This window comes from Tamandua tetradactyla, chromosome 17 (assembly GCF_023851605.1).
Source record: "Tamandua tetradactyla isolate mTamTet1 chromosome 17, mTamTet1.pri, whole genome shotgun sequence".
NCBI classification, from domain to species: domain Eukaryota; kingdom Metazoa; phylum Chordata; class Mammalia; order Pilosa; family Myrmecophagidae; genus Tamandua; species Tamandua tetradactyla.
In genome coordinates this window covers 20,174,416-20,188,511 of record NC_135343.1, presented here as the reverse complement: position 1 = coordinate 20,188,511, position 14,096 = coordinate 20,174,416, and the positions used below count along the sequence as shown (strand labels likewise).

General features: G+C 41.7%; 1 long non-coding RNA gene and 1 pseudogene across 1 annotated transcript; both read right to left on the bottom strand.

Annotated features, from left to right (window-relative positions):
• Positions 1 to 268: 268 nt before the first annotated feature.
• LOC143660797 (uncharacterized) lies at positions 269 to 13,797 on the bottom strand. The gene is made up of 3 exons (XR_013164255.1): positions 13,104 to 13,797; positions 3,744 to 3,821; positions 269 to 433 (listed from the first exon to the last, which is right to left on the bottom strand). It is a non-coding gene; the product is annotated as an uncharacterized LOC143660797 (long non-coding RNA).
• Positions 573 to 1,015, bottom strand: LOC143661657 (large ribosomal subunit protein eL34 pseudogene; annotated as a pseudogene).
• Positions 13,798 to 14,096: the final 299 nt, after the last annotated feature.

Below are 14,096 nucleotides of genomic sequence, written 5' to 3'. Positions count from 1 at the left end.
CTCTCTCTCTAGTAGGGCATAGTTAAAGGTAGCCTAGCTTGCTAGAAAATGAGGAATTCTGAAAGCTGAGCATATGTGAATTAAGGGCCTGAAGTTACGAAACACTTATGGTAAAGTTGATCTGACTCTGTTAATAATTTGTATCGTTTTTGTGCTACATGGTAATTAGGCTTAATAAGCATGATTTATTTTATAGTCTGACCAACCATTTCTGGGCTGAGCTGGGGGATGGGAATCGGCAGGGTGGAAATTCACGAGGCAGCCCCCTTCCCTGCTGGTCTCTCACTGTCCGTCTTTTCTCAGGGAGGAGCCAAATGAAGCCACACCCACCTTCCAGGGTTCTGGTTCCACCCCGTTTATCCCACTGGTGAGTAAATGACTCAACTGGGGACTTCTTGAACTTCTATGACGTGGGTGGCCTTGAGTAAATGCTCTAGGAAAAAAAAGAAGAGAGTGAACAAATCTTTATTATCCAGAACATTTGGATAATGCATCTTTCTGGGTGGTGAAAATTTCCCAGGTAACTGAGCATTTGCTTCTTTGAGCCCCAAAGAAGGGGGCTTCTCTTTTTTTCATAAAAAAAAAACATCATTTTTGCATTTAGCTTTCTGACACTGTGCTTGTGGCTTCAACACTTTCACAGTGATTCTCTGCTCCTCAACCAGGAAAGCATGCTTAGTCCTGTCATGGACACATACAGCACACATGGAACTATCTTAGGTTCTAATAACCTGTTGTTGGGTTTTAGATAACCTCAGAAAACTTTAGATTTCACAGCTTGAACCCCGCAAAATTGGCCTGGGCACATGCCACATGTGGATTTCAGTGCTTTCCCAACCTTCTTGGTATAAAGGTAAACAGTTCTGCTACCAGGGGTCCAAGACAGCCTCATTTTGTTAGAAGCTGTCTGGAGGCATAGCCTGCGACAGTACGTCAAATGCTGTACCCTTTTGAATGCCTCTAAGTACCATCCCTGGAAGAAGAAAAAGGAGCCCAAACTTTTAATTTTAACCATTTCAAATGGAAATTTAAATGAGACGTATCATACTCTCCCTTGGGTTCTTAAATAGTGAATGTGATAACGAATTTTCTAGACTAAGTTATAAAAATTATGATGTGTTACATTGACTTGTAATAGAATGATGACCTCAGAGGTTCCTAAGAACCTGAGATTGTTTATTCCTGTATTAAATGACCCAGATAGAGGCATGTAAGTCCTTGTGATGGCTTTTAATAATTTTTCTACCAACTTCCTTCTCGTTGTCAGTGTACCTGCCACTACTAGTCCCTTTCCCTTCCTTTAAGCTGCATATTCATGGAAATTAGAGAAAGTAGATTATCTATAAGAGTACAAAATAAAGATGTATAGGCTCTGAGGGTGGACCGAAGGGACAGCAAATAGGACTTTGTTGGGTGGGGTTAAACTTCCATATTTTTGTCTATCTTTCTGAGATTTTCAGAAAGCTGAATTCTGGAAAGGTAAGCAGTAATAGCCACTCCAAGGAAGCTGATTCAAACACCAGAAGGAGACTAAGGAGGGATATGAATCTCCCTTTACAGAATTTATAATCAAAATGATTTTATTTTTCCGATGATAGACATAATTCATAACAATTTTTTAAACATTCAAATTGTATGGATATATGCGAACTTCCTCATATTCTCCTCTCCCAAAAAATAACTGCCTGTGAAAGTGTACCACTGTTTGTTTTTTTTCTATCCACATACTTTTATGACTTATTTTAAAATGTAAATTTGGGGTCATACCCTATTGTGCTTTGTAATTTGATCTTTCAACTAACCAATTTATCTTGATGGCTTCATGAGTTAGTATAGTACATCTTTTCATTTCTTTTAACCACAGCTCATTATTCCATTAAAGTACAATAATTTATTTAAACAATTGTTTACCAATGGACATTTGGATGGTATCCAGTTCTTCAGCATTATAATCAACAATGAAATGAGCATCTTTTAATATTGTTAATGGAGTGAGTAGTTAACTAGAATATATTCTTAGATGTGAGATTTGTCCTATAAAGGACTTTCAAAATTTTAATATGTCTCAAGTTTTTCTTCCAAAAATATTATGCCAGTTTACATCCTCACCAACAATTTATGCAAATGCTAGTTCCCCACATACTTTCTCACACTGGAGACTCACAAATTTTTAGTATTTACTGATTTGATAGGTAAAAATTTGTAACTCACTCTCATTTTTTCTTTTCTTTATTAGTGAAATAGAGCAAATTTTGTTTTTCTTCATTTTCCTATTGCATTGTTCATCTTTTTAAAAATAATTTATAAGTGCTTTTTGTTTATTAGAACAATCTAAAAACTGTCTTTGATATGGGCATTGTTTTCCCCTCAACTTATTTAGTTCTGTCTTTGCCAGAAAGATGCTTATATTTTATATAATTAACTTTCCCACTTTAGAGTCTAAGAATTTTAAATGCTTAGGAAGGCCTTATTCACCCCAGGATTATAAAAATGCATACCCATATTTTCTCCCAATACACTTTATGCCTTAATTTATACGTTTAAATGTTTGCTCCTTTTGACATATATTTTAACGTTAGGGGTGAAGTGAGATCTAACATTACAGCTTATTCAAAAGGCTATCAGTTGTTACAGGATTGTTTGTTGATTTGTTTTCTGGAGCAGAAGTGCTCCAGAAATTCATCCATGAAAATGGTACTTGTATCATATACTGCATTCTTTGTAAATTGCCACTTTTTTGTGTGTGTGGCGACAGTTTAACTCGGCCCAGTTTTTTCTGTTTGTGTACAACTCTATTGTTTCATTGTCCTCTTGCTGGATTGGAACCGTTCTGGCATAGTTACTATAACTTTGTAATACATCCTAATATCTGGTAGGGCTTGTCTTTCTTTGTTTTTCATAATTTTCATGGCTATTCTAAAAGCTTATTCTTCTAGATTAAGCATAAAATAATCTCATCAAATTTTTTCTTTTATTAAAAAATTGTCAGTATTTTGATGGACTGGCATTGGATTTATAGTGAACACAAAAAAATGGAACTGTCTGTCCATCAGTTTAAATCTTTTATGCTTCTCAGTATTGTATCATTTTCTTCAGATAGTATAAATTCTTGCAGTTTTGTTAATTTATTCCTAAGCATGTCATCTTTTTCATTGCTATTGTGAATATGATCTTTTCTTCTATTACATTTTCTACCTGCTGTTTGTTAGCAGGAAAGGCATTGATTTCTTGTTAATATTCAATATGTAACTGGCTATCTTTTAGAATTCTCATCTTGGTTCTAATGGCTTTTCAGTTTTTCTCTTGGGGCTTCAGGTATATTGTCACATCATATGCTATGATTATAATTTTGCCTCCTCTTTTACAATATTTATGTCTAATTGTATTAACTAGCTCTTCCAGAAAAATGTTAGATAATAGCGGTAATAGCAGGCATGTTCGTCTTATTGCTGATTTTCGTGGAAATACTTCCATTGTTTTCTTGTTAATTGTGATATTGAGTTATGATTTAGGAGAACTAACTTTATTATATTATGGAAGTAGTCTTCTATTACTATTTTGACACGGTGGTTAAGAACATACCACTTACTGGCTCTGTAACTTGAAGTAAGAGCCTTAACCTTGCTAAGCCTTAGTTTCCTCAACCATAAAATGGGTGATGGTGAAAATTAAATGAGGAAATGCACACAAAGCATGTCAGACAATAACAAGGGCATTAGGGCAAAATAAATGCAAGCTCTTACTTGTTCTTACTGTTTTTATACTGATCAGAAGCAGGACTTTCTTTGCCCGATGTGCTCAAATGACCAATTCCTGAGACACTAGGATTTCAAAGAGAGAAAGAGTTTATTGCTACAAGCAAAGCAGGAGATCAAATGACCTATCAGCCTAAAAATCTGTCTCCCAAACTGCGGTCATTCGGACAGCTTTGTAGAATCAAAAGATAGGCAGATTTTAGGCTTATGAGCACAATGGCTCAAATTAGAGATGATTTACTTATTGAACATGTGCAGATCGATTACATGCTTAGTCACAGAACATATGTAAAAAATGGCAGCCTTATGATGATGATGGGTGTGATTTTTGGCATTATGAAGTATAGATTACTTATAGTTTAGAGTTTTAGGTGGGAAGAAATGGTGAGATTGGATCGTCTTTGAATAATTTAAAATAGGGCAATAAGGGATTTATTTATTTGAGATGATTAAGTAGTAAATAAATAACTGCAAAATAAATGTGATCATTATACTAAATCCTCCCAAACAAGGTAGTCTTTCAAGAAAAAAAAATATGAAGAGATTCTTTAGGGGCAGAAATACTAGGAAGCAGAGTGCCTCTGACAGGAACACAGAGCAGTGTACTTGCTGCTGGCTGGAGGAAGGAGCGGGGATTTCCCGGGAGAGGAGCTGAAGCTGAGCTGAGAAAGCAGGGATGGTTTGGGAAGGCTGAGGGCACCTCAGTGAGAAGTGCAGGCAGGGGATCAAAAGGCCAGGTGTGGGGACTTACGTGCAGACATGGAAAGGAAAGTGCAGGTACTGGGACTGGTGAGGCTTCAGGTTTGCCAGTGTTGATGATGCCCAACTAAGGAGATGTAGCATGGCCCATGTGTCTCTCAGAAGTTGGCTGACTCTGGTCCTTATTTAAGGCTTATCCTGTTTGTGCTGACTTCTCTTTGCCCCAGAACTTAGGGAAGGTGTGTTAATCCTCTGTTGGATGGCCTCCTGCCTGGATGTTCGTGGACCGCAGTGCCGTACAGGCACTGTCTCCTCCAGCCTGGCACAAGTACTGGTTCCACCTTGGTTTCTGGGTGCTGCTTCCTTGGCTAAGTTGTTCCCAGAATACAGAAAGCCCCATTGTGGGCTCCACATGTGTTTGTTGTTGTTCTGAGAGTACATTTCTGTCTCTGGTCCTCATGAGACCATTAAAATTCACGTGTGCGTGTGTGTGTGTGTTTGCATGGGCAGGTACTGGGAATTGAACCTGGGTCTCTGGCATGGCAGGCGAGGTGGACCATTAAAATTAAATAGGCTTTATTTGGTTGGCTTTGTGTTCAATCTAGAACAGTTAGAACTGCCAGGGTCTTTACACCCGAGGAATCTGGAGCCCCCGAAGGTTCAGCAGACAGTGCTTTGCATGTAGCAGATGTTCACCATGTACCTGCTAATCTTGGTTAAATGGCCTTTGGTAAGTCTGATGGTGGTCAGTGGTGGAGCTCAGATGTAGGCTGTCCTTCCAGTCTCATTCCTTCCACCAGAGCCACCCCGATTCACCCTGTGAGGAGGTGAGGCTGGAGTAAGAATGATGGCAGTCAACTCACTGGCCCTGTGGGAACCATCATAGAAGCTGGGACTAGCAAGGAACTGGCCAGGGAGCCACCCAAGCCCTGAGTGTTGGGTCAAGGCTTCCCAACAGCAGTGTGTCAGAGTAGAAGAGCTGCTGCAGCAACAGCCAGAGACAAGAGGCTTTGGCAACAAGGTGAAACATACATGGCCTGTCATTCTCCATGCTATTGCACAATCCAGTGGTTGTCCCAAGACCAGACTTCCCAGAGTCCAACGCCCAATGGATGTCACATCAGACCTGCCTTTACCAGGTGCTCCTGACAAGACTCCACAATGTCTGCATTTAAGGCAGCTGGTCTCAGAAAATATCTGTAGTCAACACCATCTGCTGAACACCAAATGTTTCCTACAATGTTTGTCGAAAAATGTTCTGTGGACCACCTGTCTCAGCCTTCCCCAAGGTCTTTGTTAAAAATGCACATTCCTAGGCCCCATCTAGACCTACTGAGTCAGCAGCATCTCTGGGATTGGGGCCAAGAATCTGCATATTTAATAATAGCCCAGAATCTTCTTATTTATGCACACTGATATCTGAGCTCTACTCAGTAATACTGAAACACATACAAATTCCCTGGAAATGGCTAAATGGTGATGGCAAACTCTAGCCCATTTTCATTCCTTTGTTCATTTATTTATTCAACAAATATTTTTAAAGACCTGGTGTTCAAGGCATTATGTTAGGTGCTGTGAAAAGTCACATTTAGCTAAATAATTGAATTTATTTCAGTTCAATTTTAAAAACACAAATAAATGCTGTCTTTACTCCAGAGCAAGGTACCAAGAGCTGCAGAAATCCAAAGCTTGTAACTAGGGTTACTGAACCCAAGATGTCCTCATAGAATCAATGAGGAACAGCATGAGAGGGGCTGCTGGGGTTGTGAATAAATACAGGAGAGCAGAGATGGGGACATAGTTCCATTGAAGAGGCAAAGTGAAGATCCAAAAAGCTTTCAGAGATGAGATGACATTTGAGATGGATCTTCAAAAATGATGAGAATTATTCCGGGGCAATGGGCAGGTGCAAAGGGATCATTTTGGGCAGAGGGAGTGACCCAAGCAAAGACATGGAGACACAGAGGTGCCTGGCTTATTTGAGGAACAAGGAGTGGTTTGGTGTGATTGGCCTACAGTTCCTCCCATGAGAGAACTGGCTGAAAATGAAGCCAGAAATGCAGGCAGGTGGCAGATTGGGAGGAATTTTGAATATTATTCCAGAGTCTAGCCTTGGTCCTGTGAGCCAGTGGTTCCCACACCTGGCTGTGCAGACCCTACGACCCTCTCCAGCCAACCTGTGAGGGGCCTGGGAGTCTATATTTTCACAAAGTTTAGCAGGCATTGCCAATGCACAGCCAGGGCTACGTCCCACTCAGTAAGGGTTTTTGGTAAAGAAAGACATCACAGTTGGACTCTGGGCAAGTCCAAGACTAGAGTGAGGCAACTGAGGCACCTAGGGCTCAGTGCTGAAGAAGGCCTTCACTCTCAGCACTTGCACAACCCTGAGAGCAAGTGCTTCCTTAAATTTTGTGCCCATGGCACCTCCTTTGCCTCATCCTAGTCCTGGGCTTGATTCTGGGAATGCAGAGTCTTGGGGGGAGAAGAGCATATCAGAGCAGGCCATAAGGAGGTCATTACCACAGTCCAGGTGGGAGAAGGCAAAGGCATCAGGGGTGAAAAAAATATCAGGGAGGCCCTTCAGAAGTAGTTCCAGTGTGGCCCAGGGGAACAGTCCAGGAGGACACCAAGGTTCTCTGGTTTAGGGGCTGGAGCATGGGGGATGAGCACCAACACAGCAAAAGTGAAGTAGGATGGGGAGCAGATAAGGAATTCAGTTGGGGACATGCAATCTCTTACAAGTTTTTGTAAACTGTTTCTTATAAGGCATTTTGGGCAGAACTACACTAACACTTTTTCCTAAAGATATGTTCAAGTACATCCTGTTGCAAAGTCTCAACAAATTCAACAGCCACTTCTTAAGTATCTGCAATGTACTTGTGTGCAATGTTCTGTAGTAGATTGCAGTGAGGGACACAGGAATAAATTAGACACTATCCTGGGTCCCTAGATCTCATATATGCAAATGAGTCATTAGAGTAGACTCAATGATCAAAGTATAGAGATAGTGCCAGGGATGGATAGAGAAAGGGAGGACTTCACGATAGGAGAAGACTTTTTGAAGGCAAGATCTGAGCTGGCTTCTTAACAGCAGAAAACTTCAAGAAGGCAGAAGAAAGTTTGAACAAAGGCACAGAAGTGGAAAGTACCCAGAATACTAGAAGGTTGCTTTGGAGACCATGAACCCACAAACATTTACTGTCTTATATATGTGCAGTACTATGTGTGGTAGTCAAAAGAATATGCCTCAAAGTCTCAAACCACGAGGAGCTCAGTTGACCAAAGATGCAATGGCTGTACTCTGAAATCCAATGCACTGATGCTGAGGCCACACTTTTCATAGGTTCAGCCAATAACTGAGCAAGACAGGGATGCTAAGACAGCCCCATTCTGAAAAGATACAGGACACATCTGATGGCCAGTTTTGGCTCAAGTGCTCCCAAAGGGACTTACTAAATCTTCCTTAGATTGCTCAGCAGTCTGTGGGCTTCCAGCCAACCTCCCTTCACTCTCTCCCTCATTTGGGTCAGATTTGCTTTGTGGTATGACTCTTTCAGCCTTACCGGCTTCTTCCTCATTTTCTTTCCCTCTAATTTTCATTTCCATCTAATAAAATCCTTGCACATTTAATGTCCTTATGTCATCTGTTTCTCAGAAGACCCAAACTAGGTATTGTGAGGGTGAGACATATCAAGGTGATCTTTTTCACCATTCTTTGCATATTGAATCATTCCTTAAATACCCTAGTGGGGGTATCAGTTCAAAGGAATTCAGCATGAAGATATTTTATAAAAATAGCATTTCTGGAAAGTGGCAGGTCAGTCTGCACCTTTTTGCTTGTCTGTTTCAAGGTTTCTCAAAGAAGGGTGCAGCTGGAATCAAAACAAGTTTGTAGCCCAGCAGTGGCCTCTGTGGGAGTGGAGGACTGAGCTGTGGATCCTTTTGTCCTCCTTCCAAACGTGCATCTCATTTTTTTTCTTTATTAGAGAAGTCTCACATTTGTGGAGCAATCATGCATAAAATACAGAATTCCCCTATATCAACCTATTAATACTTTGCACTGGAGTGAAGCATTTGTTACAATTGATAAAAGCACATTTTAATAAATAAACTAACTATAGTTCATGGTTTAACTTAGAGTTCACGTTTTGCATAGAGCAGTTCCATGGATTTTTTTTTTTAAATTGTGTTACCATATATACAAACTACCATTTCCCCTTTTAACCCCTTATGAATGTGCATTTCAGTGCTGTTATTTATGTTCACAATGTCGTGCTACAATCAGCTGTGGATCCTCTTGCTGGCCGCTCGTTCTAGCCTTGCTGGCTCCATCCTTTCTCAGGCAGTACACTAAGGATGCTTTCTAAAGTTCTCTGGCTTTCCAGAGATCATATGGGATAGAAAAGGCTTTGGAGCCAAGGCCTTCATTCAGATCTCAATTGTGCTAATTTCTGTGTAACTTTGAACTGGTTCCTTAATCTTTCTAAGCTGTTATTCCCTCATCTGTTAGACGGAGCTAGTGTATGAAATTTACTGGGACGTTTAGAAATGATGTACAGAGCACCAAGCATTCTAAAAATAGGAGTTCTGTTTTATTGAAAAGGTGGGTTGAGATTAGCAATATGGAGCAAAGTGAAGGAATCAGGGTCACACTGAAAAAATATTTCCAATGTTCTACTCCATCACTGCCAACAAGAAGAAACACAGTTCAGAGATCAAAATGAAAATCATCCAACAGCCTAATACTAGGAATCATTTTATGATTTTTCCAACTTCAGCTGTTAAAGTCAGAACTTTCTGCAGAGAGTGTAGTATCTAATGGCACAAAGCCTCTGCTGTTTTCCATCAATGTAGTTACAGCTTTGATTTAGAAAACCCAGGTGTTTCCATGCCAGGTGTCCCTTGGTGCATAGAGCCATAGAACCTCATTCTCCCAGTTCCCAGCAGAGGGCAATCCCAGCTACGGGTGCACCATAACCCCTGGTGGTTAAAGATGACTGGAAGTTTTTTGACATTCCTTCCATCTAGAGGTGGTTCCATTTCCTCTCCTCTTGATTCAGGGTAGAGGACAGTGAAGCTGTGCTAGCTCTAGGACTAATCTTTGGGAGAACAATCAGTTTTCCCCTTGTTCTTTTGGAGCCCTGAGTGGCCTTATAAACCATCTGACCACCCAGTTAGAGGGATCAAGGGGAGAGGTCCTGAGACTGCAAGGAGGGAGTGATCAGCAGAGCCCAGACTTCCAGCTGGAGCCATTCCCACTGAGCTGCTGGGCATGTGGGGGAGGACATCGTGGACCCGCCCCACGAGCCAGCTGCAGCTGAATATCAAGCCATCCCAGTGGAGCAGAGGACTCTCCCAGCTAGGAACGGCTAAATGCCTGACCCTCAGAATAGTGAAGCATAACTAAATAGTTGTTGTGTTGCAATACATTTTGGGTTAGTTTTTATACAGCAATAGATAAGCCTGAAGAAAAAGTCTGCACTCAGAACTTCCTTTTTTGTGGAATCCACCCAACACCAAGGGATTGAAATGACTTGGCACCTGGAAATCTTTATTAGGCTGAGATTGCGAGTGTCTTGGAGTTTGCCTTCACACCATTTCAGGGCTTGAGGATTGTGTTTAGGGAAAAGAACATTTAGGGCTCAATCTAGAAATGGATTAGTCTCCTTCATTTCTAATCTTCCTTCTCCTTGTCCATTGTTTCTATATATGGAAGAATAAGATTGCAGAGAGGAGAAAGAGGTAGAAAGGAGTATGGAAAGGGGAGGAAATGGAAAGAAAAGAAAGTTTTCAGGTTGGTCAATGTCTGTTCAAAAATGAAGGAATAAAATCAAAACCTCCAAATAAAGAAATGGGCCAGTTCTCACCCACCCTTTGTAGAGAGCCCTCTCCCTGGTTCAACACCACCCTCACCTTAGAGAATGAATCAGGACAACCGATCAACTTTATTCCCACATCCACTTCATTCATTCAGCCCATCCATAAGCATTCACTGGATGATTATCTGTGGAAGACATTTTTACAATATGGTATAATAGAAATGTCCCATTGACCCGTTTTGAGGCTGAAGATAAGATATCTCCTTTCCTAATCAAATCAATAAAATTCTGCATCCTCATTCCAAGGGCAAGAAATCCATTTTATTTTCCTGGAGTTTCCTACCTGTGATACATTGGAGAAGCTGAAGTGCTTATCCAGATCACCGCAAAGAAAATCCACTCTGTCTGCCAGAAAAAAAAACATTCCCCACCACTGTTGCTGCTTAACACAGACAGTCCAGCAAGCTATTTAGCCAAAAGCAGGGCTTCAGTGGCCATGGTCAGTGGCAGGAAGAGTTGAGATTAGGGAGGCCACCTTGCCACCAAAGCCAGCAGTCCAGTGCTGGCCCTGTGCCTTGCAGGAGTCCCAGTTGAATCCAGAGCTCATTACCAGTTTGGCAGTAGTTTCTGAAAGCAGGGGAGGGGAGAGAGCACCCCTTCTCCCAATGCCTGGCAACTTTGGGAGCTTCGCACAGACTTAAGATACCTGTGCTGTGGATTTTTCGTGAAATATCTGCATACCCAAAAGTCCTCCCCTGCCTAGAAATGCCATTGGAATCAAGGTAACTAGGTCAGTAGAGGTTTCACAGTAGCCATACAAAAATCAGACCTTCTCCATGAACAATCAGATCAGGTTCCCAGAGATGAGAAGAGTCCAAGGCCTTCTTTGTTTCTTGCCCCAAGATTAACTACTCATCACCTCCCATGTTCTCGGCAGAAAGTCACAGTTTGTCTAACAACATATTTCCATTGTCCATGGCCATTTCATTATTAAAAAAAAAAAAAGGTCTCCCTTGGGAAGGGCATATACATATAAAAATTTAGGTAACAGTAGAAGAGAAAAACATCAAATCATGGAACACTAGCACTAGAACAGATTCCAAAGACCATATAATTCAATCACATTGATATTCAAGCACACGGAGGCACAGAAGACTTAACCAATCTGTGAAAGCAACACAGAACATTTGGTTGTTGCGCCCAAGTTCTCAACCCAAGTTCTTTCAGATCTTCACGTCAAGGCCTCTCTCGTCCTCTAAACTAAATTGAGAGCTATTTAAATAATTCAAGGGTTTTACTTTTTTTCTTCTTTACTTAAGTAAAACAGAAACATTCCCCGTTAAGCCAAGGCAGGGTCTGACAGAGTTTGGCAGCTGGAAGTGTCTTTCTAAATCTGGAAACACCACATCTCCTTTGAAAAGTGGGAATAACAATTTGTGCCTCTTTAATGTGCAGAAATGTGTTTCTTTGTGAGAAAAAAAATAACTGCAGTGAAATTACTGGAGACAAATATTGGGCAAAGCAGTCAGCAGAGCAAGAGATACTGAGTATGTCAGAACATTCAGCTTATTCATGTGCCAAAAATAAAGGGGAGAGGAGAGAGAAAAACATACAGGTAAATTATTTTCCATTTGTAAGTATGTTCTGTGAATTTTCCCAGACGATACTATGCAGGAATTCATGAATTGCAAGAACTGAATGCCCAAGTATTTGATAGAGGACAGGCTGAAATAGGGCTGAGAGGGAAGAAGACATCTTCACCCACTTCTTCCCACCTTCCTCAGCTGGTAGCACTGATGGACTGAGTCATATACAATAAGACCACAGATCTGGGTCTGGGCAGGGATCTCAGTTTAAAATACACACTCCATTTATTCACACACATGAATGTTGTGGAGATAATGGTGTGACTTGTGAAAAAACTCTAATAGATCTTCATACACTTTCTTTTATTTAGTGCTACTATATGGCAAGAGTCTAAGAGGTTCTGGGCATACAAAGGAAAATAAGATATGGGAACTTCCCTCCATGCTCTTATAGTCCAAAGAGCCAGATGACATTCTAATAAAGAAATGAGTGCTGAAACCGAGTACTATAGTGATCTGATGGGAAAATGTTTTGATAATGGGGTGCCAGGGACAAACCTGAGAGAGTCCTTAATACTCCTGGGGAAAATGGGGGTGAGGCGATAGGTGTGGATGGAGAGGAGGCGACAAATATGGGAGATGAAAAGGACCCTGGTGATTCAATGACTTGGTGACCTATTTGGTGAAGGGGCTGAGGAAGAGGGGATAGTATGGGTCTGAGTGGCCTGTTGAGACCCAACCTGCTGACAGGGTGCAGGCATGCTGAACTGTCGCCCCCTCCGGCGTCTTGTGCATGCACAGGCAGCTTGGCGCCATCCCAAGGAGCACTGCATGCTCACAGCAGAATCCACCCTTGGCCAGTCCTACCCAAAGAACCCAGTTACTGCTGGCTGATTTAGCAATTCTCAAGAGACTCTGCATTCATGATAGTGATGATCTGTGAGCTTTGGGAACCTCATCCCCTAAAGCCTAAACTTCTTGCTGGGTCTGCACCCTGCTTGGCCATAATACCTCCCACTCTGTGCTCAGTCTTTGAGATTTAGCCTTCATTTGACTTTTAACATTAAATTTCTAGAGTAGATGGTAGGGTGGCACCCTTAACCAAGTGAGAAAACTTGAGAAGATGCTAATGAATTTTTATTTTACCCTTGGATTTGAAATATATGTGACACCGAACAAAAATTCCTCCAACCAATGGGTGAAAATATTCCTTTTACTTGTTTGGAATTAAGTGGACAGCTTACCAGTCACTGTTTTGGCTCTTGAGCTTCAGTACCTCAGCTTCCTTCCACCCTTTTACTTTACCGTGCTGCTATCTTGGGAGAAACGGGGGGCCTGCGTGCCTGTATGCTTCAGTCCTCTCTGTAAAAACCAGATCTGACCCCATGGAACACCCACTGTGTCCTCATTTTGAATTTGCTCACTTATTGCGTGTCCCCTGCACCGCAGCCCCTGCAATACACTTGTAGTACATTGTCTCGGATTTGTTTTCTCTCCTTATTTTCTTTCTTCTGACACAGCTCTGAAATACTGTATATCTTTTGAGGAATTGAAATGGGACAGGACTGATTGTTAAGGCAGAAAACTTGAGAATTAGGTTTGTTCACTAGAATTGGGAACCCAAGGGCAGCCACACATGCTAGAGTTCTAGAACAAGTCATAGATGCTGGAATGTGACAAACAGGGATGATCAAGCCAGAGGACATGATGAGATGATGGCATTGCTCGGACAAGGAAAACTCAGGCTTGTCCAACAGGAACTGGGTCAAGTCCAAGGCTGGTAACACTGAGGCACAGTGATGCTGGCAGCAGCATCTGGTTACCTGACTTGGATTGAGGCAGGAAGAAGTTAGGCAGGGTGAGGTCTGAGGCCCCTGGAGCCTCATCAGCAGTTTGTTTCACGTCCAGGAGCTGTGGTGAGTGGGCAATGGGGAGAGAAGTGTGGCACCAGGGTGAGGGTATGCAGTGACCTTGATGTCTCCCAAGTGGATATGAGCGAGCCCTTTGGAGGGCAAGGATTGTTCTGCTTCCCTGGCTTCTGATCAGAATCCAAATGCAGTTGAGTTGAATTAAAGGGACGCCATCAGTGAATTATTCAGACCCTCATTGTAACAGCTTGATTCATGAATGTAAAGTACTGCGAAGACAAAAATAACCCCCAGAAAGGAACCGTTCCATATAGTAAAATCCTGATTGTGCAAATGACAGTGATTGACAGAAATGTCCTAACAGAGCCT